We start from the raw sequence: 27,500 nt of genomic DNA on the forward strand, positions 1-27,500 counted from the left end.
TTGGTGTTACCGTCATCCCTCAGTGTCACTTTTAGTCTCTCTTTTCCTTTTTGGCATTCTCTTTCTCTCTCTATTTCTCTCTCGCTCTCTCGCACTCTTTCTCATACTCTTTCTCTCTCTCACTCTCTTTATCAGACTCTTTCTCTCTTTCACTCTCTCTCACTCTATTTCTCCCTCTCTATTTTTCTCTCCTACACATTCTCCTACTATGTCTTCCTCCCTCACTCCCTTTCTTTCTCTCTCTAACCTTCCATCCCTCTCCTCTCTCCTCCGCTCTGTGATATGCAGTTTTAGGTTCCTGTATGACAGGGAAGTTGAACCATGCTAACCTCTCTATCTATGTCAGGTCCCATCAACAGGCCCCATCAGCAGGCCCCATCAGCAGGCCCCATCAGCAGGCCCCATCAGCAGGTCTCATCAACAGGCCCCATCAAAAGGCCCCATCAACAGGCCCCATCAGCAGGCCCCATTAGCAGGCCCCATCAGCAGGTCCCATCAGCAGGCCCCATCAGCAGACCCATCAGCAGGTCCCATCAACAGGCCCCATCAACAGGCCCCATCAACAGGCCCCAACAGCAAGCCCCATCAACAGGCCCCATCAACAGGCCCCATCATCAGACCCCATCAACAGGCCCCTTGTCCCCCTGGTCAATCTGGCACCATGCACATGGCAGCCAGGCAGAACATCTTGGGGCGCAACACTCGTCATTTCTATACAGAGAGGTGGGGAGAGAGCGAGAGAGAGAGATTAGCACATTGGGGGACAAACACCTACCAAATATGCCCCCCTAGGAACAACTATGACAAAACAGCCAACAAAAACAGGTCACAACTCCTGCAGCTCTGTCGCATGCTGGGTCTGTAACATAGTCAATGGTAGGCTTCAAGAAGACTCCTATGGTATGTCCACCTACAGGTCATCCCTTGGCAGTAGTACAGTAGATTACTTTATCACTGACATCAACCCAGAGTCTCTCAGAGCGTTCACAGTCAGCCCACTGACACCCCTATCAGATCACAGCAAAATCACAGTCTACTTGAACAGAGCAAAACTCAATCATGAGACATCAAAGCCAAAGGAGCTGCACAATATTAAGAAACACTATAGATGGAAGGAAAGTAGTGTAGAAACCTACCAAAAAACAATTAGGCAACAACAAATTCAACCCTATGAGACAACTTCCTGGGAAAAAAAGTGTCACTGTAATCGTGAAGGTGTAAATTTGGCAGTAGAAATTCTAAACAATATATTTGACCTCTCAACTTCACTATCAAATCTAAAAATTTCAAGCAGACAACTAAAGAAAATTAACAACAACGGCAAATGGTTTGATGAAGAATGCACAAACCTAAGAAAGATATTGAGAAACCTATCCAAACAAAAACATAGAGACCCAGAAAACCTGAGCCTACTCCTTCACTATGGTGAATCACTAAAACAATACAGAATTACACTACAGAAAACCTGAGCCTACGTCTTCACTATGGTGAATCACTAAAACAATACAGAATTACACTACAGAAAACCTGAGCCTACGTCTTCACTATGGTGAATCACTAAAACAATACAGAATTACACTACAGAAAACCTGAGCCTACGTCTTCACTATGGTGAATCACTAAAACAATACAGAAATACACTACAGAAAACCTGAGCCTACTCCTTCACTATGGTGAATCACTAAAACACAGAAATACACTACAGAAAACCTGAGCCTACTCCTTCACTATGGTGAATCACTAAAACACAGAATTACACTACAGAAAACCTGAGCCTACTCCTTCACTATGTTGAATCACTAAAACACAGAAATACACTACAGAAAACCTGAGCCTACGTCTTCACTATGTTGAATCACTAAAACACAGAAATACACTACAGAAAACCTGAGCCTACGTCTTCACTATGTTGAATCACTAAAACACAGAAATACACTACAGAAAACCTGAGCCTACTCCTTCACTATGTTGAATCACTAAAACACAGAAATACACTACAGAAAACCTGAGCCTACGTCTTCACTATGTTGAATCACTAAAACACAGAAATACACTACAGAAAACCTGAGCCTACTCCTTCACTATGGTGAATCACTAAAACACAGAAATACACTACAGAAAACCTGAGCCTACTCCTTCACTATGTTGAATCACTAAAACACAGAAATACACTACAGAAAACCTGAGCCTACGTCTTCACTATGTTGAATCACTAAAACACAGAAATACACTACAGAAAACCTGAGCCTACGTCTTCACTATGTTGAATCACTAAAACACAGAAATACACTACAGAAAACCTGAGCCTACGTCTTCACTATGTTGAATCACTAAAACACAGAAATACACTACAGAAAACCTGAGTCTACTCCTTCACTATGGTGAATCACTAAAACAATACAGAAATACACTACAGAAAACCTGAGCCTACGTCTTCACTATGTTGAATCACTAAAACACAGAAATACACTACAGAAAACCTGAGCCTACGTCTTCACTATGTTGAATCACTAAAACACAGAAATACACTACAGAAAACCTGAGCCTACGTCTTCACTATGTTGAATCACTAAAACACAGAAATACACTACAGAAAACCTGAGCCTACGTCTTCACTATGTTGAATCACTAAAACACAGAAATACACTACAGAAAACCTGAGCCTACGTCTTCACTATGTTGAATCACTAAAACACAGAAATACACTACAGAAAACCTGAGCCTACTCCTTCACTATGGTGAATCACTAAAATAATACAGAAATACACTACAGAAAACCTGAGTCTACTCCTTCACTATGGTGAATCACTAAAACACAGAATTACACTACAGAAAACCTGAGCCTACGTCTTCACTATGTTGAATCACTAAAACACAGAAATACACTACAGAAAACCTGAGCCTACGTCTTCACTATGGTGAATCACTAAAACAATACAGAAATACACTACAGAAAACCTGAGCCTACTCCTTCACTATGGTGAATCACTAAAACAATACAGAAATACACTACAGAAAACCTGAGTCTACTCCTTCACTATGGTGAATCACTAAAACACAGAATTACACTACAGAAAACCTGAGCCTACTCCTTCACTATGGTGAATCACTAAAACAATACAGAAATACACTACAGAAAACCTGAGCCTACTCCTTCACTATGGTGAATCACTAAAACAATACAGAATTACACTACAGAAAACCTGAGCCTACTCCTTCACTATGGTGAATCACTAAAACAATACAGAATTACACTACAGAAAACCTGAGCCTACTCCTTCACTATGGTGAATCACTAAAACAATACAGAAATACACTACGGAAAAAGAAGGAACAGCACGTCAGAAATCAGCTCAATGTAATTGAAGAATCCATAGAATCTAACCACTTCTGGGAAAATTGGAAAACTCTAAACAAGCAACAACACAACATCTATCCAAAACGGAGATGTGTGGATAAACCTCTTCTCCAAACATGATTGGCTCTAAAACAAAGAACAAACAGAAAAAAACATATATATGACCAAATAGAAATATTTTAATCAACTATTAAAGACTACCAGAACCCACTGGATTCTCCACTTACATTGAATGAATTACAGGACAAAATACAAACCCTACAACCCAAAAAGACCTGTGGGGTTGATGGTATCCTAAATGAAATGACAAAATATACAGACCAACCAATTCAAATTGGCTATACTTAAACTCTTTAATATCACCCTCAGCTCTGGCATATTCCCTAATATATGGAACCAAGGAGTGATCACCTCAATCCACAAATTTTACCCCAATAACTAACGTGGGATATGTGTCAACAGCAACCTTGGGAAAATCCTCTTCATTATCATTAACAATAGACTCTTACATTTCCTCAGCAAAAACAATGTATTAATCAAATGTCAAATTGGCTTTTTACCAAATAACCGTATGACAGACCACGTCTTCACCCTACACACCCTAATTGACAAGCAAACAAACCAAAACAAAGGCAACGTCTTGTCATGCTTTGTTGATCTCCAAAAAGATTTTGACTAAATTTGGTATGAGGGCCTGCTACAAATTTCTTTCAACAGGGTCAGGGGTGAGACAGGAATGCAGCTTAAGCCCCACCCTCTTCAACACATACATCAAAGAATTGGCTAGGGCACTAGAAAAGTCTGCAGCACCCAGCCTCACCATACTAGAATCTGAAATCATAAGTCCACTGTTTGCTGATGATCTGGAGCTTATCTCCCCAACCAAGGAGGGCCTACAGCAGCACCTATATCTTTTGCACAGATTCTGTCAGACCTGGGCCCTGACAGACCTGGGCCCTCACATCTCAGTAGACAAAAATAAGGGTGTTCCAAAAAAGATCCAGTTCCCAGGGCCACGAATACAAAATTCCATCTAGACACCGTTACCTTAGAGCAGGTATTCCCAAACAAACAGGGGTACGCGCAATTCCGTCGGGGGTACACCAAATAAAAATGTGATATACATTTGGGTGAGGTTTTGTCTCTCGCCTGAGTAGCCTCGTTTCACTGCCAAAAATAAGTTAAACCATCTAGTGTACATCGAAATAACAACACAATGTCAAATACAGGTAGCCTTGTCAAATAATGAACATCCAATCACATTAACCGTTACTCTATCGCTGAAATTCCACTAATGGTCCTCATGTAGCCAAACGTAGCTGCTGCTCATTCCGTTTGCGGAAATCGATAAATTGTTTTTAAAAAAGTAAGGCTCGCATCCATAGAGACACATACCAGCTCTACTGGTAGTACTGCTACTACCAGCAGTACTACACCTGCACCTGTCAACGACACACATTGTTCTGCATCCATAGCGACACATACCAGCTCTACTGGTAGTACTGCTACTACCAGCAGTACTACACCTGCACCTGTCAACGACACACATTGTTCTGCATCCATAGAGACACATACCAGCTCTACTGGTAGTACTGCTACTACCAGCAGTACTACACCTGCACCTGTCAACGACACACATTGTTCTGCATCCATAGAGACACATACCAGCTCTACTGGTAGTACTGCTACTACCAGCAGTACTACACCTGCACCTGTCAACGACTCACATTGTTCTGCATCCATAGAGACACATACCAGCTCTACTGGTAGTACTGCTACTACCAGCAGTACTACACCTGCACCTGTCAACGACACACATTGTTCTGCATCCATAGAGACACATACCAGCTCTACTGGTAGTACTGCTACTACCAGCAGTACTACACCTGCACCTGTCAACGACACACATTGTTCTGCATCCATAGAGACACATACCAGCTCTACTGGTAGTACTGCTACTACCAGCAGTACTACACCTGCACCTGTCAACGACACACATTGTTCTGCATCCATAGAGACACATACCAGCTCTACTGGTAGTACTGCTACTACCAGCAGTACTACACCTGCACCTGTCAACGACACACATTGTTCTGCATCCATAGAGACACATACCAGCTCTACTGGTAGTACTGCTACTACCAGCAGTACTACACCTGCACCTGTCAACGACACACATTGTTCTGCATCCATAGAGACACATACCAGCTCTACTGGTAGTACTGCTACTACCAGCAGTACTACACCTGCACCTGTCAATGACACACATTGTTCTGCATCCATAGAGACACATACCAGCTCTACTGGTAGTACTGCTACTACCAGCAGTACTACACCTGCACCTGTCAACGACACACATTGTTCTGCATCCATAGAGACACATACCAGCTCTACTGGTAGTACTGCTACTACCAGCAGTACTACACCTGCACCTGTTGACGACACACGTTTTTATGCTTCCACGAGCGCATCCAATGGATATATTGATATACACACACAATAGCATACGCAGTATAGACACACGTGCACATGGATTTGGTACTGTATATATGTGGTAGTGGTGGAGTAGGGGCCTTCACAGTCTGTGAATGTATTGTAATATTTTTTTAATTGTATAAACTGCCTTAATTTTGCCGGACGCCAGGAGCTAATGGGGATCCATAATACATACAAATACAAATACAAATACAATGCTAGCATCAGTAATTATGCATGTGTTGTTAGCCCAGCTAGCATGGACACTGACAGTTCTGTATCTGATGCAGCCGAAGAGCTACTGCCCTCTTACCCGGGAAAGCACCAAAGAACAGACAGGGACGTTGAACAATCGAAGAGGCGCAATTATCATGAGAATCACATTGATTTGGTGTTCACTTATATTGGGAGTAGTGCCTTTCCTCAGCCACAGTGAGTTATATGAGCTACCGAGTGGCTAGGACAGGCAAGCCCCATACTATTATGGATGACTTAATTATTCCTGCTGCCGCAGATATGGCTGGTACAACGCTGGGGGAAAAGTTTTAAAAAACTAGACAGACAATGCCTCCCTCAAACAACACTGTTTAACGACCCATCAGTAACATGGCAAGATATGTTTTGAAACAATTACTACTTTGCATACAAACCAGTGAATTCTATGCATTACAGCTGGATGAGTCAACAGACGTGGCGGGCCTGGCACAGCTCCTGGTATATGTCTGTTACGTTTATGGGGGGTCAATAAAGGAAGACATCCTCTTCTGCAAACCACTTGAAACCAGGACAACATGAGAGGATATTTTTAAAGTACTTGACAGATTTGTGACATCAAATGGACTTCGGTGGTCAAAATGTGGAGTGGTAACGCCTGTGCAAACAGTTGCTCCCGAAGTTTTCTTTACTTTACTACATAATTTTCACTTGTCTGACCGGCTGCATGATGACAAGTTTCTCACACGACTGGCCTATCTGGGTGATGTTTTTTCTCGCCTGAATGATCTGAATCTAGGATTACAGGGGCTCTCGACAACTATATTCAATGTGCCAGACAAAATTGAGGATTGGATTAAGAAGTCGGAGCTCTTCTCTGTCTGCATTAACAAGGACAACATTATTGTACGATTTTTTTGTGTGCAAGTGAACTCAAGCTTACGGACAATGTCACATGTGATATAGCGAAGCACCTGAGTTAGTTGGGTGCGCAATTACGCAGGTACTTTCCCGAAACAGATGACACAAACAGCTGGATTGATTATCCCTTTCATGCCCTGCCTCCAGTCGACTTACCGATATCTGAACAAGAGAGCCACATCGAAATTGCAGCAAGCGGTACTGTGAAAATGTAATTCAATCAGAAGTCACTGCCAGATTTCTGGATTGGGCTGTGTCAGAGTATCCTGCCCTGGAAAACAGCGCTGTTAAGACACTGATGCCCTTTTGCAACCACGTAGTGGATTCTCTGCCCTCAATAGCATAAAAACTAAATACAGTCACATGCTCCTCCATTGATGTAGGGAGAGTGTCTGCTCCTGCTGACTCCATCAAGCAGGTGCTGGATTCAGTTGTGAGCGCACTGAAGGTAAGTGAGGAGTCAAACGCAGGAGAGCAGAAATGTCAGTGTAGCGTATAACTTTTAATCAGGGCAAGTCCAAAAAAAAACAGTCCAGTACAAATACCCAAAACCCAATGGAAACAAACAGTTCTCCCGTAAGGTGTAGAACCACAACGCACCTTACTAAAATCACTTCACGTGAAAATACACTGAGGAAAGCCTCCACAAGCAACAAGAAAAAGAATCCCAATACAAACCTAAGCGGGGACACAGGGTAAATATACAGACAGAAATCAAAGCAAATGAAAACCAGGTGTGACAGAACCAAAGACAAAACAAACGGAGAAGGAAACATGGATGGGTGATGGCTAGTATGCCGGCGACGACGACCACCGACCACCGAATGCCGCCTGAACAGGGAGAGCAGCCACCTTCGGTGGAAGTCATGACACACAGCCAGGAAAATGATTTAAGACTGAGACTCTCTCCAATACAACCCAACATTGCAGAGTTATGTGCATCATTTCAAGCACACACTTCTCAATTAACCTGTGGTGAGATATTCACAATTTTCAATTAACAAATAAGATCTATACGTAAGATGGCGAAATAAAGAGCAACATGATTGATTATTATTATTTGTGCACTGGTCCTATAAGAGCTCATTGTCACAAGAGCCAGGTTGTGACAAAAACTCACACTCATTCTTATGTTTAATAAATGTATCGCACAGTGTGTGTGTGGCAGGCTTACAAAAATGTCAAAAACCAACATTTGAGAGTGCACTGACCCTGGTACTAGAGGAGGTACGCAGCTGGAGGTTGAATGTTTGATGGGGTACGGGCCTATAAAAACTTTGGGAACCACTGACCTAGAGCACACAAAAAACGATACAGTTGAAGTCGGAAGTTTACTTACACTTAGGTTGGAGTCATTAAAACTTGTTTTTCAACCACCCACATATGTCTTGATAAGAAACTATAGTTTTGGCAACTTGGTTAGGACATCTACTTTGTGCATGACACAAGTCATTTTTCCAACAATTATTTACACTTATAATTCACTGTATCACAATTCCAGTGGGTCAGAAGATTACATACACTAAGTTGACTGTGCCTTTATTAAACAGCTTGGAAATAGTTTATTTCCAACAATTCCAATAATTGTTTAGGTATTGTTTATTTCACATTTGTTTACTATCTATTTCACTTGCTTTGCCGAGTGTGTGAGAGAGAGAGAGAGGGAGAGAGAGAGAGAGAGAGAGAGAGAGAGAGAGAGAGAGAGAGAGAGAGAGAGAGAGAGAGAGAGAGAGAGAGAGAGGGAGAGAGAGAGGAGAGAGAGAGGAGAGAGAGAGAGACAGAGAGAGAGAGAGAGAGAGAGAGAGAGCAACCAACCAAACAACCGGCCTGGCTGTCAGCACACCACACAGCAAATGAAGTCACTGAACACTTAACAAGTAGTTACAGTCAGTTTTGAAACGGGTGGCCAGTAATGAACTGATCCTGAACATCTCTAAAACTAAGAGCAATGTATTTGGTAGAAATCATTCCCTAAACTCTAGACTTCAGCTGAATATTGTCATGAGTGGTATAGCTGTTGAGGAGACTAAATTACTTGTTGTTACCTGTAAACTGGCTTGGTCAAAACAAATACAGTTGAAGTCGGAGGTTTACATTGGAGTCATTGGAGTCATTAACACTTGTTTTTCAACCACTCCACACATTTCTTGTTAACAAACTATAGTTTTGGAAAGTCGGTTAGGACATCTACTTTCTGCATGACACAATACATTTTTCCAACAATTGTTTTACAGACAGATGATTTCACTTCTAATTCACTGTATCACAATTCCAGTAGGTCAGAAGTACATACACTAAGTTGATTGTGCCTTCAAACAGCTTGGGAAATTCCAGAAAAGTATGTCATGGCTTTAGAAGATTCTGGTAGGCTAATTGACATCATTTGAGTCAATTGGAGGTGTACCTGTGGATGTATTTCAAGGCCTACCTTCAAACTCAGTGCCTCTTTGCTTGACATCATTGGAAAATCAAAAGAAATCAGCCAAGACCTCAGAAGAAAAATTGTAGACCTCCACAAGTCTGGTTCATCCTTGGGAGCAATTTCCAAACGCCTGAAGGTACCACGTTCATCTGTACAATCAACAGTACGCAAGTATAAACACCATGGGACCACTCAGCCGTCATACCGCTCAGGAAGGAGACGCGTTCTGTCTCCTAAAGATGAACGTACTTTGGTGTACGTTCATCAACAAGGAAGAAGCCACAGCTCCAACACCGCCATAAAAAGCGGAGAATTGTCCTCCGGTCTGCTGAAACAACAATAGAACTGTTTGGCCATAATGACCATCGTTGTGTTTGGAGTAAAAAGGGGTAGGCTTGCAAACGAAGAACACCATCCCAACCACATCATGTTTTGGGGGTGCTTTCCTGCAGGAGGGACAGGTACACATCACAAAATAGATCGCTTCATGAGGATGGAAAATGATGTGGATATATTGAAGCAACATCTCAAGACATCAGTCAAGAAGTTAAAGCTTGGTTGCAAATGGGTCTTCCAAATTAACGATGATCCCAAGCATACTTCCAAAGTTTTGGCAAAATTGTTTAAGGACAACAAAGTAAAGGTTTTGGAGTGGCCATCACAAAGTCCTGACCTCAATTTCGTAGAAAATTTGTGGGCAGAACTGAAAAAGCATATGCGAGCAAGGAGACCTACAAACCTGACCAGCTATGTCAGGAGGAATGGGCCAAAATTCACCCAACTTATTGTTGGAAGCTTGTGGAAGGCTACCCTAAACTTTTGACTAAAGCTAAACAATTTAAAGGCAATGCTACCAAATACTAATTCAGTGTATGTAAACTTCTGACCCACCGGGAATGTGATGAAAGAAATAAAAGCTGAAATAAATCATTCTCTCTACTATTATTCTGACATTTCACATTCTTAAAATAAAGTGGTGATCCTAACTGACCTAAGACAGGGCATTTTTAATAGGATTAAATGTCAGGTAATTCTGAAAAACTGAGTTTAAATGTATTTGGCTAAGGTGTATGTAAACTTCCGACTTCAACTGTAGATTCAATGGCTGTAAAGACGCTGAAAGGTCCATCCGTAATAAAGAGATGTTCTCCTTTTTCTACACCTCACTCCACACAGCAAGTCCTGTAGGCTATAGATTTATCTTATCTTTATTACTGTCCAGTGGTGTGGTCGAGTGCTGCTATGAAAGACCTACTGTAGTTAAGCTGAAGCTGGCCCGGAGCAGTGTCACATCTTGCTCTTCATTGTAATCAGAGGGATAATATTAATACTAAGTATGCCAGTCTCTCTTGGCTAAGAGTTGAGGAGAGACTGTCTTCATCACTTCTTCATTTCATAAGAAACATTAATGTGTTGAAAATTCCAAATTGTTTGCATAGTCAACTTACACACAGCTCTGACACACACACACTTATTCCACCAGACATACCACCAGGGGTCTTTTCACAGTCCCAAAATCCATAACAAATGTAATACATTCTACAATATTATATATAGAGCCATTGTTGCATGAAACTCCCATCGCATATTGCTCAAATGAACTGCAAAACCTCTTTCAAAAAACAAATAAAGCAACACCTCACAGCACAACGCCTCTCCCCTATTAGACCTACATAGATTGTGTGTATGTTTTGATATATAGGCTAAGTGTGCCATTTTTATACTGATGTAGTTCTGTCCTTGAGCTGTTCTTGTCTATTAATGTTCTGTATTATGTCATGTTTCCTGTTTCATGTGGACCCCAGGAAGAGTAGCTGCTGCTTTCAGAACAGCTAATGGGGATCCTAATAAAATACCAAATACACATACATACACTCTCTCTCTCTCTCTCTCTCTCTCTCTCTCTCTCTCTCTCTCTCTCTCTCTCTCTCTCTCGCGCTCGCTCTCGCTCTCTCTCTCTCTCTCTCTCTCTCTCTCTCTCTCTCTCTCTCTCTCTCTCTTGCTCTCTCTCTCTCTCTCTCTCTCTCTCTCTCTCTCTCTCTCTCTCTCTCTCTCTCTCTCTCTCTCTCTCTCTACCCTCCTCTCTTTCCCCTCAAAACGCATTTAACCACATTTCATCTCATTTCATTTAACAATAATCTCCTCCTCTTCTCCTCTGGGATTCAGGCTTTCATTTAAAAGAACCATAAAGGCCAACCGCTTGTCTTCTGCCTCTATTTAAAATCTATTTATTCGTCGTGTTCAGGGTGTAAATAAATACTAAATGGCATTATTGCTCAGTGAGGCTTCCACTGCTGCGAGTTACAGTGGGCGGGAGGGTAGCTGTGTGGGAAAGAAAGGGGATGAACTGTGGCATTAATTTAGGCTGCATTCAAAATGGCTCCTTATTTACTATATAGTGCACTACTTTTGACCAAAGCTCTATGACCCTGGTCAAAAGTAGTGCACTGTATATAGTGACATATAGAACACAGCCTTAGAGTTAAACATCTTTATTGATCTGGATGACATGTCTCAGTGCTGAGGATTGGTGTTTGTTCATCATCTCAGAGAGGAGGGAGGGAGGATGGGAGGTACAGAAAAAAAGGAAAGGGGGAGAGAGGGAGGGAACGACGGAGTTAGGGAGAGAGAGCCATACTGTTGAACTGAAATGAAGACAATCCCGAAAGACATTACATAGGTGATTGTTTTGTTGACCATAGCAGCATTTCTATTTTCAATTATTGAGATGATTCATGTTAACAGCTTTGTCTTTAGCCATTGTAAGACTTTTGGTTACAGATGCTGAAATAAAATATAGATGTACAACGGTAAAGGTAATGTAAAAAGACATTGCAACCGCAGGTAGTCTCTTCACAAGACTACCCTACAGCTACGATGAACACACAAATAGTAGATGGACCATTCATTTTTAATACAGCATCATTAGATACCAATTTTGGCCAATCATGACTATTTCATGTCTTTGGATAGAATGCGGGTGAAAGAAAGAATGTTAGGACTATTTCGGAGATGATCAACTAAGTGCTCAATTCAAACATATCTGGTTTAGTCAATATTGGCATAACAGCACTGCGTTAAGGCACTCACTGACAGGCAGTGGTGAACCGCATTAAGGCACTCACTGACAGGCAGTGGTGAACCGCATTAAGGCACTCACAGACAGGCAGCGGTGAACCGCGTTAAGGCACTCACAGACAGGCAGCGATGAACCGCGTTAAGACACTCACAGACAGGCAGCGGTGAACCGCATTAAGGCACTCACAGACAGGCAGCGGTGAACCGCGTTAAGGCACTCACAGACAGGCAGTGGTGAAGGCACTCACAGACAGGCAGCGGTGAACCACGTTAAGGCACTCACAGACAGGCAGCGGTGAACCGCGTTAAAGGCACTCACAGACAGGCAGCGGTGAACCGCGTTAAGGCACTCACAGACAGGCAGCGGTGAACCGCATTAAGGCACTCACAGACAGGCAGCGGTGAACCGCATTAAGGCACTCACAGACAGGCAGCGGTGAACCGCGTTAAGGCACTCACAGACAGGCAGCGGTGAACCGCATTAAGGCACTCACAGACAGGCAGCGGTGAACCGCATTAAGGCACTCACAGGCAGGACGCATTAAACTGTGTTAAGGCAGTTACAGACAGGTCGCGGTGATCAGCGTTAAGGTGCTTACAGACAGGTGACATTAAACTGCGTTAACCTCTACTGACTCTCCATCCCGCATGCGGGAGCATAATCATCGCCTGAAAATAATTAGCATAACGCAACGACCATAAATATCCCTAGAAAATATTCCTATTCATGAAAATCACAAATGAAATATAGTGAGACACAGCTTAGCCTTTTGTTAATCACCCTGTCATCTCGGATTTTCAAAATATGCTTTGCATCCAAAGCTAGACAAGTATTTGTGTAAGTTTATCGATAGCCTAGCAGAGCATTTTGTCAAGCTAGCAGCAGGTAACTTGGTCACGGAAATCAGAAAAGCAATCAAATTAAATCGTTTACCCTTGATGAGCTTCGGATGTTTTCACTCACGAGACTCCCAGGTAGATAGCCAAAGTTCATTTTTTCCCAAAATATTATTTTTGTAGGCGAAATAGCTCCGTTTGTTTTTCACGTTTGGCCTAGAAATCGCCCGAAAACGGCAAAAAATATTCCAAATTAGCTCCATAATATCGACAGAAACATGGTAAACGTTGTGTATAATCAATCCTCAAGGTGTTTTTCTAATATCTATTTGATAATATATCCGTCGGGACAATTTGTTTTTCAGTAGGACCGATTGGAGTAATGGCTACCTCTGTATTTTACGCGAGAGTCACCCTGGGAGTCATCAGGTGACCACTTACGCAATGGCTATTCTTCAACATAATGCGTAAAACTACGTCACAATGCTGTAGACACCTTGGGAAATACGTAGAAAGCGTAAGCTGGTTGATAGCACATCCACAGCTCAATAGGAACTCATTGGAACGCAGCTCTTTCAAAATATGGGCACTTCCGGATTGGATTTTTCTCAGGCTTTCACCTGCAACATCAGTTCTGTTATACTCACAGACAAGATCTTTACAGTTTTGGAAACGTTAGAGTGTTTTCTATTCAAACCTGTCAATTATATGCATATTCTAGCATCTTGTCCTGAAAAAATATCCTGTTTAAAACGGGAACGAAAATGAAAATACTGCCCCTAGAGTCAAAACAGGTTTTAAGGCAGTTACAGACAGGTAGCAGTGATCTGCGTTAAGGTGCTTACAGACAGGCCGCTGTGAGTGGGTGAAGGTCTTATAGAGTCCAATGGGAGTAGGGTGGCAAAACAAAAGCAGATGTGCATTCTGTGCGGTTCATGGTGCCAGCTCCTGTGAACGGCACTGAAGTCTTGAGAGGTCACCGCGCATGGTTGACCAATGAGCATTGTTCATCTTGTCAACCGATAAAACAATGTTTTAATGACAACATTCGAGCTGACAACAACCGGGACCGCTGGTCTCTACACATGGCAGGTGGATTTTCTTGTAGTTCAATTGCCATTTACCGCAGCCTGTCTGTATGTGCCTTTAAAGCTGTCAAATCCACAAGCGGCTCCTCGCATTAAGAGAAATCCCATGCAGCCTTGTTTACAAGTTGGAACAATGGAAAATGAGTTGTAATCTACACCTCGATTAGGCTGATAGAAATCCTCATTATTTTGCTTAATGATTTTAAATTTAAGCGTCATCATTTCTATATATATTTAGTAGTCGTTATAAAGAGATGTATTTCCTCATCCAAACCAATGATGGCCTACGCTTTGCCAGTGAGCCTGACAGAGCTTGGCAGGAGAGGTGGAATATCCATTATCCTTCTCTTCTACACCTGAAATGATATGTTTGTTTTTTCCTCTCTTTTGTTGTTGTTTTGTTTTCCTCTCTCTCTCTCTCTCTCTCTCTCTCTCTCTCTCTCTCTCTGTCTCTCTCTCTGTCTCTCTGTCTCTCTCTCTCTCTCTCTCTCTCTCTCTCTCTCTCTCTCTCTGTCTCTGTCTCTCTGCTCTCTCTCTCTCTCTCTCTCTCTCTCTCTCTCTCTCTCTCTCTCTCTCTCTCTCTCTCTCTCTCTCTCTCTCTCTCTCTCTCTGTCTCTCTGTCTCTCTCTCTCTCTCTCTGTCTCTCTCTCTCTCTCTCTCTCTCTCTGTCTCTGTCTCTCTCTCTCTCTCTCTCTCTCTCTCTCTCTCTCTCTCTCTCTGTCTCTCTGTCTCTCGCTCTCTCTCTCTCTCTCTGTCTCTCTCTCTCTCTCTCTGTCTCTCTCTCTCTCTCTGTCTCTCTCTCTCTCTCTCTCTCTCTGTCTCTCTCTCTCTGTCTCTCTCTCTCGCTCTCTCTCTCTCTCTCTCTCTCTCTCTTTCTCGCTGGTGTCTTGGTTAATCTGTATTCCCTTTTTGTCAAACCCAATCCTTTGTTCAAAGCAGCACCTGCAGAAGCTATATCCTACTCTCTCCCTCTATACTCCTCTCTCCAGGTTCATCAGACAAAATTCATGGGTTGCACATTTGTTTGGGCAGCTTTATTCCACAATAATACCAGTAAACAACTGAACTCAGAAAACACATTTCTGTCGCTTGCCAATGTCATTTCGACTTCAAAATTTAAAACAGCATTGTGTTACAGGCTGCAGTATATGCTGTCTTCGTAATGTAGTGAGGTCATATTTGATATATAGGCTATATTGTATACCGCACATGCGACTCGTAATAAGACTCTACACTTAATGGACAAAGTCTATTAAAAAGTCAATATGACACCATTTACCAAATGTCACAGGGTGTCACGGCATATAAAGCCTTGTGTGGGGGATGAGAGCAATGTAAATAAGACAGAATTCTTGAGAGGACAATAAACCCTTTGCATAGAGTAATTTAAAGTTCACCCTGAACAGATACAAGTTCCCACAGAGGTCATATGTACTGTATATAGGTCCATATAGATGCCTTCAGAGTTCTAGATAGAAGAAAACAACTTCAGCCATGTTTGGTGTCTATCACACATGTCATTAATCAGTTGTCTGTATACTGTGAGAGAAAGAGAGAGCAGGACCCCAGACTTCAACAAAGAAATTAGAAATACAGACATTGTCATCCTACAAGAAACATGGTGTAGAGGAGATGGACCCACTGGTTACAGAGAGCTGGTAGTCACATCCACTACACTTCCAGGTGTGAAGCTGCGCTTTGGTCCGAATGTTATTACGATGATCGTGACAGAAGATCCCACCAAACCAGGACCAGGCAGTGTGCCCAGGAAGAGAAGGTATCCTGAGCTTGGGAGGAGATCAAGGAGGAGAAGCTATCCTGGACTTGGGAGGATGTCATGGGAGGACACGAAAGCCTTCCTTGGAAGCAGACGCAAGGAGATAAGGAAGGTCAGCGACGATGACGGGGTTTGCGGCCACAACTAAAGCCCAAAAAACAGCCCCAAATTTTTGGGGAGGGGGGCACACCGGGTGGTCGGTGGAGCCGAGGAGTGAACCAGGACCAGTCTGGGAGAAGATGGAGAAATTGGAGGAGAGTGAATGGAGAGAGTCAGAGACCATCATTGAGTTGATGGAGACATTGGAGGAGAGAGAAATGAGAGAGTTGTTGTGTTGGTGTATGATGTACGACATTCGCCCTAAGAACTGTGTTATCAGTTTGATGCCACCTCTCTCCGTACTCGTCCTGAGGAGCGTGCTATCAGTCTGGTAAAATCTGTGCCGGCTCCACGCACCAGGTCTCCAGTACGCCTCCCCAGCCTTGTACGTCCTGTGCCAGCTCTCTGCACTCGCCTTGTAGAGCATGACACCAGTCCGGTGCCATCTGCACTGGTTTCACACATCTGGCCTCCAGTGTGTCTTCCCAGCCCGGTACGTCCTGTGCCTGCTCCTCGCACTCGCCCTGAAGTGTATGTCACCAGTCTGGTGCCACTTGTGCCGGCTCCATGCACCAGGCCTCCAGTGCGCTTTCCCAGTCCGGTTCATCCTGTGCCTGCTCCCCGCACTCGCCCTGAAGTGCGTGTCACCACTCCAGAGCTACTGTTCACGGTCCAGAAAGAAAGTCTATATACAATGAGTGCAAAAGGCATGAGGTAGGCAATAAATAGGCCATTGGAGCGAATAATTACAATTTATCAGATTAACACTGGAGTGATAAATGAGCAGATGATGATGTGCAAGTAGAGATACTGGTGTGCAAAAGAGCAGAAAAGTAAATCAAATAAAAACAGTATGGGGATGAGGTAGGTAGATTGGGTGGGCTATTTACAGATGGACTATGTACAGCTGCAGCGATCGGTTATCTGCTCAGATAGTTGATGTTTAAAGTTGGTGAGAGGAAAAAAAGTCTCCAACTTAAAGCAGAGCTTTACCTAGCATAGACTTATAGATGACCTGGAGCCAGTGGGTCTGGCGCCGAATATGTAGCGAGGGCCAGCCGACTAGAGCATACAGGTCGCAGTGGTGGGTGATGATTTGGTAACAAAACGGATGGCACTGTGATCGACTGCATCCAGTTTGCTGAGTAGAGTATTGGAAGCTATTTTGTAGACGACATCGCCGATGTTGAGGATCGGTAGGATAGTCAGTTTTACGAGGGTAAGTTTGGCGGCATGAGTGAAGGAGGCTTTGTTGCGAAATAGAAAGCCGATTCTAGATTTGATTTTGGATTGGATATGTTTAATATACTGTAAGTCTGGAAGGAGAGTTTACAGTCTAGCCAGACACCTAGGTATTTATAGTTGTCCACATATTCTAGGTCAGAACAGTCCAGGGTGGTGATGCTAGTCGGGCGGGTGCGGGCAGTGAATGGTTGAAAAGCATGCATTGGATTTTACTAGCGTTTAAGAGCAGTTGGAGGCCACGGAAGGAGTGTTGCATGGCATTGAAGCTCGTTTGGAGGTGAGTTAGTACAGTGTCCAAGGAAAGGCCAGATGTATACCGAATGGTGTCGTCTGTGTAGAAGTGGATCAGGGAATCGCCCGCAGCAATAGCAACATCATTGATATATACAGAGAAAAGAGTCAGCCCGAGAATTGAACCTTGTGGTACGCCCATAGAGACTGCCAGAGGTCCGGACAACATGCCCTCAGATTTGACATACTGAACTCTGTCTGCAAAGTAGTTGGTGAACCAGGCGAGGCAGTCATTAGAAAAACCAAGGCTATTGAGTCTGCTGATAAGAATACAGTGATTGACAGAGTCTAAATCCTTGGCCAGGTCGATGAAGACGGCTGCACAGTACTGTCTTTTATCGATGGCGGTTATGATATCGTTTAGTACCTTGAGCGTGGCTGAGGTGCACCAGTGACCAGCTTGGAAACCGGATTGCACAGCGGAGATGGTACAGTGGGATTCGAAATAGTCAGGGATCTGTTTTTTAACTTGACTTTAGATAGGCAGGGCAGGATGGATATAGGTCTGTAACAGTTTGGGTCTAGGGTGTCACCCCCTTTGAAGAGGGGATGACCGCGGCAGCTTTCCAATCTTTAGGGATCTCGGGGTTGCAACAATGGCGGCGGATAGTTTTAGAAAGAGAGGGTCTGGATTGTCTAGCCCAGCTGATTTGTACGGGTCCAGGTTTTTCATCTCTTTCAGAACATCTGCTGTCTGGATTTGGGTGAAGGAGAAGCTGGGGAGGCTTGGGCGAGTAGCTGCGGGGGGTGGGGTGGGACGGGGGGGCTGATCTATTGGCCGGGGTGGGGAGAACAAATATTTGATACACTGCTGATTTTGCAGGTTTTCTGACTTACAAAGCATGTAGAGGTCTGTAATGTTTATCATAGGTACACTTCAACTGTGAGAGACTGAATCTAAAACAAAATCCAGAAAATCACATTGTGTGACTTTTAAGTAATTAATTTGCATTTTATTGCATAACATAAGTATTTGATACATCAGAAAAGCAGAACTTAGTATTTGGTACAGAAACCTTTGTTTGCAATTACAGAGATCATATGTTTCCTGTAGTTCCTGACCAGGTTTGCACACACTGCAGCAGGGATTTTGGCCCACTCCTCCATATAGACCTTCTCCAGATCCTTCAGGTTTTGGGGCTGTCGCTGGGCAATACGGACTTTCAGCTCCCTCCAAAGATTTTCTATTGGGTTCAGGTCTGGAGACTGGCTAGGCCACTCCAGGACCTTGAGATGCTTCTTAAGGAGCCACTCCTTAGTTGCCCTGGCTGTGTGTTTCGGGTCGTTGTCATGCTGGAAGAAAAGCCACGACCCATCTTCAATGCTTGGCCAAGATCTTGTGATACATGACCCCATCCTTCCTCCCCTCAATATGGTGCAGTCGTCCTGTCCCCTTTGCAGAAAAGCATCCCCAAAGAATGATGTTTCCACCTCCATCCTTCACGGTTGGGATGGTGTTCTTGGGGTTGTACTCATCCTTCTTCTTCCTCCAAAGACGGCAAGTGGAGTTTAGACCAAAAAGCTATATTTTTGTCTCATCAGACCACATGCTCTTCTCCCATTCCTCCTCTGGATCATCCAGATGATCATTGGCAAACATCAGACGGGCCTGGACATGCGCTGGCTTGAGCAGGGGGACCTTGCGTGTGCAGCAGGATTTTAATCCATGACGGCGTAGTGTGTTACTCATGGTTTTCTTTGAGACTGTGGTCCCAGCTCTCTTCAGGTCATTGACCAGGTCCTGCCGTGTAGTTCTGGGCTGATCCCTCACCTTCCTCATGATCATTGATGCTCCACGAGGTGAGATCTTGCATGGAGCCCCAGACCGAGGGTGATTGACCGTCATCTTGAACTTCTTCCATTTTCTAATAATTGCGCCAACAACTGTTGCCTTCTCACCAAGCTGCTTGCCTATTGTCCTGTAGCCCATCCCAGCCTTGCGCAGGTCTACAATTTTATCCCTGATGTCCTTACACAGCTCTCTGGTCTTGGCCATTCTAGAAAGGTTGGAGTCTGTTTGATTGAGTGTGTGGACAGGTGTCTTTTATACAGGTAACGAGTTCAAACAGGTGCAGTTAATACAGGTAATGAGTGGAGAACAGGAGGGCTTCTTAAAGAAAAACTAACAGGTCTGTGAGAGCCGGAATTCTTACTGGTTTGTAGGTGATCAAATACTTATGTCATGCAATAAAATGCAAATTAATAACTTATAAATCACACAATGTGATTTTCTGGATATTTGTTTTAGATTCCGTCTCTCACAGTTGAAGTGTACCTATGATAAAACAAATTACAGACCTCTACATGCTTTGTAAGTAGGAAAACCTGCAAAATCGGCAGTGTATCAAATACTTGTTCTCCCCACTGTATGTCTGTGAACCCAAGAAGGACAAAAGGACAAAGTACACATGCATCAAATGAAAGAAGTACATTTGCAACACACACACACAGTGAAATTCTGTACCTCATGTGTTGTGTAGCCTGACCATAATTTGTGTTCAATGGGGCCTATTTATCATTTCCATAAAATACTGTATGTAAACTTTGTCCTTGCAAATTGTTCAGTTCAAAGCAATATACATCAATAGTGATGAAAACCTTGTTTAATTTATATTTGTTCAAGATAAACATGATGTATTCCACCCATGTCTTGATTATAATATCAATAATTGAAAACAAAAATCTAATTTTATTTAAAAAAGGAATAGCGCTTTTATTGATAAATGTGATCTAGCAGAGGTAAATGGCAAATTTGAAACTTTTATGCTGTCTATATTTCTATATATATCTATATTGCGTTTTAGTTTGTAAATTGTTATGGCTGTATTGTTTTAAAAACCCAATAATGTTGTAGGTCCATCAGATCCGGAAACATTGGTTGAATATCGAAAACATGAACATGCTGCATACTCCAAGAAGGTTCAAATCTCACATTTCTGTTAGACACAGAAGGCATCCAGGAGCCGCCTCTTCACTGTTGACATTGAGACTGGTATTTTGCAGGTACTATTTAAGGAAGCTGCCAGTTGAGGACCTGTAAGGTTTCTGTTTTTCAAACTAGACACTCTAATGTACTTGTCCTCTTGCTCAGTTGTGCACTGTGACCTCCCACTCCTGTTTATATTCTGGTTAGAGACAGTTTGCGCTTTTCTGTGAAGAGAGTAGTACACAGTAGTACAGAGTAGTACAGAGTAGTACACGTTGTAAGTTATCTTCATTTTCTTGGCAATTTCTCTCATGGAATAGCCTTCATTTCAACACGTTTCAGAAGAAAGTCCTTTGTTTCTTGCCATTTTGAGCCTGCAATCGAACCCACAAATGCTGATGCTCCAGATACACAACTAGTCCAAAGAAGGCCAGTTTTATTGCTTCTTTAATCAGAACAACAGTTTTCAGCTGTACTAACATAATTGCAAAAGGGTTTTCGAATGATCAATTAGCCTTTTAAAATGATAAACTTGGATTAGCTAACACAACGTGTCATTGGAACACAGGAGTGATGGTTGCTGATAATGGCTTACACCTACTGTATGTAGATATTCCATAAAAAATCTGCTGTTTCCAACTACAATAGTCATTTACAACATTAACAATGTCTACACTGTATATCTGATTTCTGTATTTCTGATTTCACTCAATGGATATGGGAGTTTATCAACATTTGATTTGTTTTCAAATTGTTTGTGGATCTGTGTAATCTGCGGGAAATATGTGTCTCTAATATGGTCATACATTGGGCAGGAGGTTATGAAGTGCAGCTCAGTTTCCACCTCATTTTGTGGGCAGTGTCCACATAGCCTGTCTTCTCATGAGAGCCAGGTCTGCTGATGGCAACCTCTCTCTATAGCAAGGCTATGCTCACTGAGTCTGTACATAGTCAAAGATTTCCTTAACTTTGTGTAAGTCACAGTGGTCAGGTATTCTGCCACTGTGTAGTCTCTGTTTGGGGCCCAATAGCGTTCTAGTTTGCTCTGTTTTTTTGTTGATTCTTCCAATGGGTCACATAATTCTATTTTGTCTTCCCATGATTTGGTTGAGTCTAATTGTGCTGCTGTCCTGGGGCTCTGTGGGGTGTGTTTGTGTTTGTGAACAGAGCCCCAGGACCAGCTTGCTTAGGCGACTCTTCTCCAGGTTCATCTCTCTGTAGGTGATGGCTTTGTTATGGAAGGTTTGGGAATAGCTTTCTTTTAGGTGGTTGTAGAATTTAACGGTTCTTATCTTGATTTTGATCATTAGCAGGTATTAGCCTAATTCTGTTCCACATGCATTATTTGGTGTTTTAAGTTGTCCATAGAGGATATTTTAATTAGATGTTTGTCTCATTTTGTGAAATCTTAGTTGGTGAGCAGACCCCCGACCTGGGCAAGTATCTCACACAGTATACAGAGGACTGATTATTGAAAGGTGTGATAGACTGATATACAGCAACTATTTTTTATATTTTTCAAACTTGTCCCCTGAGGAGAACTCTGATGCTATCTATAATGATGTATAACCTCTATGGTAACTGGTACCTGTATAGGGTGACCTCTAAATTGCTGTGTGCAAATATGTTTTATTGTCTTTAGGAATTCACTTGCATTGGACTCATTGCCCACACAAGCCTTTGAATGCTGTGACATCCTGTGGAGATTGGACCTGGGTGGTCAGTTTACTGTAACTTGGTATCATTTTATTGGTCAATGGTGGTTTGTTTTGGTTTGAAAAAGTTGCACCTTCAAATGTTCTGCTTCATATCATGTGTTCTGCCCATGGATAAAGGTTATAGAATCAATTCTAATTTCCTGTAGGCTTCTAGCTTGTTACCACTTTGCCTTGTAACTCGAAGACCTTTAAAGCCAAGAGGAATCTCTTATCCAGAGCAATTTATAGGAGCAATTAGAGTAAAGGGCCTTATTCAAGAGCACATTGACAGAATTTTCATCTAGTGAGCTCTGGGATTCAAACCAGCAACCTTTCGAGTACTGGCCCAATGTTCTTAACCGCCAGGCTACCTGCCGCCTTTGAATACTTGTCAATGCTTGTTAACTTAAGCTTTCTGCCTTGTATGTGAATCGTTCATATTACAATGATTTTAAGTCTATTTGCCTTTGATAGACAATTCACAGACATTTCTTGGCCTTCCTACTACTGCAACTCAACTATAGTCTCCTGCATATTGTTAAATCATCTTTATGCTTAATATTAATTGCGTAGTCTTTACGAAGGTCTCATTTGAGGTACAGTGCATTTGGAAAGTATTCAGACCACTTTACCTTTCCACATTTTGTTACAGTCTTATTCTAAAATTGATTCAATTGTATTTTTTTCATCAATCTACACACAATACCCCATAAAGAAAAATCAAAAACTGGTTTTTAGAAATGTTTGCTAATTTGGCAGAGATTACAGGCTCAAGTTTTATTGGGTATGAAGCTTGGCACACCTGTATTTGGGGAGTTTCTCCCATTCTTCTCTGCAGATCCGCCTCAAGCTCTGTCAGGTTGGATGGAAAGCGTTGCTGCACAGCTATTTCCAGGCCTCTCCAGAGATGTTCGATCAGGTTCAAGTCCTGGCTCTGGCTGTGCCCCTCAAGGACATTCAGAGTCTTGTCCCGAAGCCATTCCTGCGTTATCTTGGCTGTGTGCTTAGGGTCGTTGTCCTGTTGGAAGGTGAACCTTTCTCCCCAGTCTGAGTGCTATGGAACAGGCTTTCATCAAGGATCTATCTGTACTTTGCTCCGTTCATCTTTCACTCAACCCTGACTAGTCTCCTAGTCTCTGCTGCTGAAAAACATCCCCACAGCATGATGTTCCCACCACTATGCTTCAGCATAGGGATGGTGCCAGGTTTCCTCCAGACGTGACATTTGGCATTCAGGCCAAAGAGTTCAATCTTGGTTTCATCAGATCCGCTAACTCCTAGTGGGCTGTCATGTGCCTGTACTGTAGATTGGCTTCTGTCTGGCCACTCCACCATAAAGGCCTGATTGGTGGAGTGCTGCAGAGATGGTTGTCCTTCTGGAAGTATCTCCCATCTCGACGGAGGAACTCTGGAGCTTTGTCAGAGTGACCATCGGCCCTTCTCCCCCGATTGCTCAGTTTGCCCGGGCAGCCAGCTCTAGGAAGAGTCTTGATGGTTCCAAACTTCTTCCATTTAACAATGATGGAGACCACTGTGTTCTTGGGGACCTTCAATGCTGCAGAACTTTTTTAATACCCTTCTCCAGGTCGGTGCCTCTACACAATCCTGTCTCTGAACCCTACGGACAATTCCTTCGACCCTCATGGCTTGGTTTTTGTTCTGACATGCACTGTCAACTGTGGGACCTTGTGTTCACAGGTGTGTGCCTTTACAAATAATTTCCAATCAATTGAAATGACCACAGGTGGACTCCAATCAAGTTGTAGAAACATCTCAAGGATGATCAATGGAAACAGGATGCACCTGAGCTCAATTTAGAGTCTCATATAAAGTGTCTAAATACTTATGTAAATAAGGTATTTCTGTTTTTATTTGTTTATTTGTTTTCACTTTGTCATTATGGTGTATTGTGTGTGGATTGATGATGAACAAAATGTATTTAATACATTTTAGAATTAGGCTGTAATGTAACAAAGTATGGAAAAGGGGAAACTGTCTGAATACTTTACAAATGCACTGTATACAATACAGCCTATATGATAATTATTACTTCACTACACATGCAGACACACGTCCGAACGCACACGCGTTTAATATTTAATATTCTGGTCCCCACAAGAATAGTTAATCATGTCAACACACACACACACTCTGGGGCCTCTGTCCAGACTTGTACCACCTGTGGCCTTGCCTCAGGGAACCCCTTGTGTTCTTCCAATTGATCTAGGAGTCTTCTGACCTTGAAAAGCTCTGTGGACTGCTCTCTGTATAAGAAAGACCGGCATCAAGAAGTGTTTCTCTACAACTCTCCAGTGCACTAGCCTCCTTGACTTGAATGCTAAGAGATTATTGGAATGCAGAGCTGACTTTTATTCATCTCTGGTTAACATTCTGACCAGACTCTGTGAGCTGGTTAACCCTCTGACCAGACTCTGTGAGCTGGTTAACCTCTGACCAGACTCTGTGAGCTGGTTAACCTCTGACCAGACTCTGTGAGCTGGTTAACCCTCTGACCAGACTCTGTGAGCTGGTTAACCCTCTGACCAGACTCTGTGAGCTGGTTAACCCTCTGACAGAGAGCTGGTTAACCTCTGAACAGACTGTGAGCTGGTTAACCTCTGACCAGACCATGTGAGCTGGTTAACCACTGACCAGACTCGGTGAGCTGGTTAACCATCTGACCAGACTCTGTGAGCTGGTTAACCTCTGACCAGACTCTGTGAGCTGGTTAACCCTCTGACCAGACTCTGTGAGCTGGTTAACCCTCTGACAAGACTCTGTGAGCTGGTTAACCTCTGACCAGACTCTGTGAGCTGGTTAACCCTCTGACCAGACTCTGAGCTGGTTAACCCTCTGACCAGACTCTGTGAGCTGGTTAACCTCTGACCAGACTCTGTGAGCTGGTTAACCTCTGACCAGACTCTGTGAGCTGGTTAACCCTCTGACCAGACTCTGTGAGCTGGTTAACCCTCTGACCAGACTCTGTGAGCTGGTTAAGCCTCTGACCAGACTCTGTGAGCTGGTTAAGCCTCTGAACAGACTCTGTGAGCTGGTTAACCTCTGACCAGACTATGTGAGCTGGTTAACCATCTGACCAGACTCGGTGAGCTGGTTAACCATCTGACCAGACTCTGTGAGCTGGTTAACCTCTGACCAGACTCTGTGAGCTGGTTAACCCTCTGACCAGACTCTGTGAGCTGACGTCTATTCATCTCTCGTTAACCCTCTGACAAGACTCTGTGAGCTGGTTAACCTCTGACCAGACTCTGTGAGCTGGTTAACCCTCTGACCAGACTCTGTGAGCTGGTTAACCTCTGACCAGACTCTGTGAGCTGGTTAACCCTCTGACCAGACTCTGTGAGCTGGTTAACTCCCTGAACAGACTGTGTGAGTTGTGGAGTGGTCCCCATACAGCTCAGTTTTAGGGTGGTGTTATTAAAGTAGAAAGGAATGGGGATGAAACACTATGCATATCAGTGCTGTGTTTCAATAGGAAGGAATGGTGATGAAGCACTATGCATATCAGTGCTGTGTTTCAATAGGAAGGCATGGGGATGAAACACTATGCATATCAGTGCTGTGTTTCAATAGGAAGGAATGGTGATGAAGCACTATGCATATCAGTGCTATGTTTCAATGATGGGGATGCACTATGCATATCAGTGCTGTGTTTCAATAGGAAGCACTATGCATATCAGTGCTGTGTTTCAATAGGAAGGAATGGTGATGAAGCACTATGCATATCAGTGCTATGTTTCAATAGGAAGGAATGGTGATGAAGCACTATGCATATCAGTGCTGTGTTTCAATAGGAAGGAATGGTGATGAAGCACTATGCATATCAGTGCTGTGTTTCAATAGGAAGGAATGGTGATGAAGCACTATGCATATCGGTATGGTGTTTCAAAAGGAAGGTATGGTGATCACACTTTCTCTCTCTCCATCTCTTCCTCTGTCTCTTTCTCTCCTTCTCTCTCCCTCTCTCTCTTTTATAGCAGGGCTATGGGGGTAGGTGCCAGACAGACAGCTGTCAGGGCTATGTGGGTAGGTGCCAGACAGCCAGCTATCAGGACCATGGGGTTAGGTGCCAAACAGACAGCTTACAGGGCTATGGGGGTATGTGCCAGACAGCCAGCTGTCAAGACTATGGGGGTAGGTGATAGACAGACAGCTGTCAGGGAAAAAGGGGTAGGTACCAGACAGACAGCTATCAGGGGTATGGGGGTAGGTGACAGACAGCTGTCAGGGAAAAAGGGGTAGGTACCAGACAGACAGCTATCAGGGGTATGGGGGTAGGTGACAGACAGACAGCTGTCAGGGCCATGGGGGTAGGTGCCAGACAGACAGCTCTCAGGTCTATAGGGGTAGGTACCAGACAGACAGCTGTCAGGACCATGGGGAAGGTACCAGACAGACAGCTTTCAGGGCCATGGGGGTAGGTGCCAGACAGACAGCTGTCAAGACTATGGGGTTAGGTACCAGACAGACAGCTATCAGGACCATGGGGAAGGTCCCAGACAGACAGCTTTCAGGGCCATGGGGGTAGGTGCCAGACAGACAGCTGTCAGGGCCATATGGGTAGGTGCCAGACAGACAGCTGTCAGGGCCATGTGGGTAGGTGCCAGACAGACAGCTGTCAAGACTATGGGGTTAGGTACCAGACAGACAGCTATCAGGACCATGGGGGAAGGTCCCAGACAGACAGCTCTCAGGTCTAAAGCGGTAGGTACCAGACTGACAGCTGTCAGGGCCATATGGGTAGGTGCCAGACATACAGCTCTCAGGTCTATGGGGGAAGGTACCAGACAGACAGCTTTCAGGGCAATGGGGGAAGGTACCAGACAGACAGCTTTCAGGGCCATGGGGGTAGGTGCCAGACAGACAGCTGTCAGGGCCATACGGGTAGGTGCCAGAAAGACAGGTCTCAGGTCTATGGGGGTAGCAACCAGACAGACAGCTGTCAGGGCCATGGGGAAAGGTACCAGACAGACAGCTTTCAGGGCCATGTGGGTAGGTGCCAGACAGACAGACAGCTGTCAGCGCTGTGGGGGTAGGTGCCAGACAGCCAGCTAT

The sequence above is a fragment of the Oncorhynchus tshawytscha genome, linkage group LG21 (genome assembly GCF_018296145.1).
Source record: "Oncorhynchus tshawytscha isolate Ot180627B linkage group LG21, Otsh_v2.0, whole genome shotgun sequence".
Taxonomy (NCBI): domain Eukaryota; kingdom Metazoa; phylum Chordata; class Actinopteri; order Salmoniformes; family Salmonidae; genus Oncorhynchus; species Oncorhynchus tshawytscha.